Below are 1,272 nucleotides of genomic sequence, written 5' to 3' on the forward strand. Positions count from 1 at the left end.
CCGTTTTCTGAGTATATATTAAAATTATCCATATTGTTACAAATCATAAGTCAATTTATTTCAATTCAGCTTTTATTTATTGCTTATCTGATACATTTCAAATAACCTTCTACACAATATATTTCCATGTATATTATGCTCTTTATGCAGAATACCTGAAACAACATAACATATTTATGATGCAAATGTGCTTGTGGTCCCATAGGTCAAAAAAAGAAAGTTTGGAACAAATGATCACCTCATTATTCTTCGAGAATTTTATCTTCAAAATGTTCCACGTAGCCACCTAAAAATGGGAAAAAAATTGACTTTGAATTTTATGGGAACTTTGCATTTGGGTTGGCAAAACATGATAATGAAGTAGGCTTTAACAAAAATTTGATCTCGGTCAACGAACTAACTATCCACCGACTCGTAAATTTGAAATCATTTCAGTTTCATCTTTAATATATTTCCTAATTCGCGTTACCGAAACGTTTTTAAAGTATTTAACCTATGTCATATCCCTTATTATTTACAATCAAGCTGAATCAGACATATCTACAAATTGCATAACTTCAGCATAAACAACTCTACTCACCTTCACCAAATCTTCCACCGAACCCTCCTCTTTGACATGCAACCATAACTGCAGATTGCAACAGCATCAGTAATGTAATCACCAGCAAGAACAATAGTCGAGCCTGAGCACCAAAATTCATATTCCGACTCCTGGAAATACTAATTAATATCTAATAAAATAATGGAAATATTCATGAAAGACAATGTTATACAAAAAATCAGCAAATTTGTTAATTCGCGCAAAAAAAACTTTGCACTTTCAATGAATTCACACTAAGATACTACCACCGCCAAGCTGAGCGGGAAACATCTTAAGTACACGTCGCCAAACTTATTTCTGACGAAAGGTTTTTATACCAAAGCTGAAGATATCTTTCAAAATGACAGTTAAATTTTTTTTTTTTTCGATCGTTATCCAAAGATGCGTCAAATTATTCTTTACATCTTTTATTTGAAACAATGTCTGCACAATGTAAAATGACAAAAAAAATGTACAAAAGGTACAAAAAATGACCTGATAAAGTTTCTAGACGAAGATTTTATACATAATGATTATCTCGTAATTTGCCACAACAACTTTCGTTTAAATGAGTTTTACAATATTTCTACTAACCGATTATACCATGAGGCTTGAGGTAACTCTGTGGATTGCATAACCTATCCTAAAAAAATATGAATCTCGAATAAGTCATCGATCACTTACATATTATT

At 31.4% G+C, this 1,272-nt stretch overlaps 1 long non-coding RNA gene across 1 annotated transcript; it reads right to left on the minus strand.

Annotated features, from left to right (window-relative positions):
* Positions 1-864, minus strand: LOC144427284 (uncharacterized). The gene is made up of 3 exons (XR_013477855.1): positions 581-864; positions 239-286; positions 1-155 (listed from the first exon to the last, which is right to left on the minus strand). It is a non-coding gene; the product is annotated as an uncharacterized LOC144427284 (long non-coding RNA).
* Positions 865-1,272: the final 408 nt, after the last annotated feature.

Source organism: Styela clava, chromosome 1 (assembly GCF_964204865.1).
Source record: "Styela clava chromosome 1, kaStyClav1.hap1.2, whole genome shotgun sequence".
In the NCBI taxonomy this organism is placed as follows: domain Eukaryota; kingdom Metazoa; phylum Chordata; class Ascidiacea; order Stolidobranchia; family Styelidae; genus Styela; species Styela clava.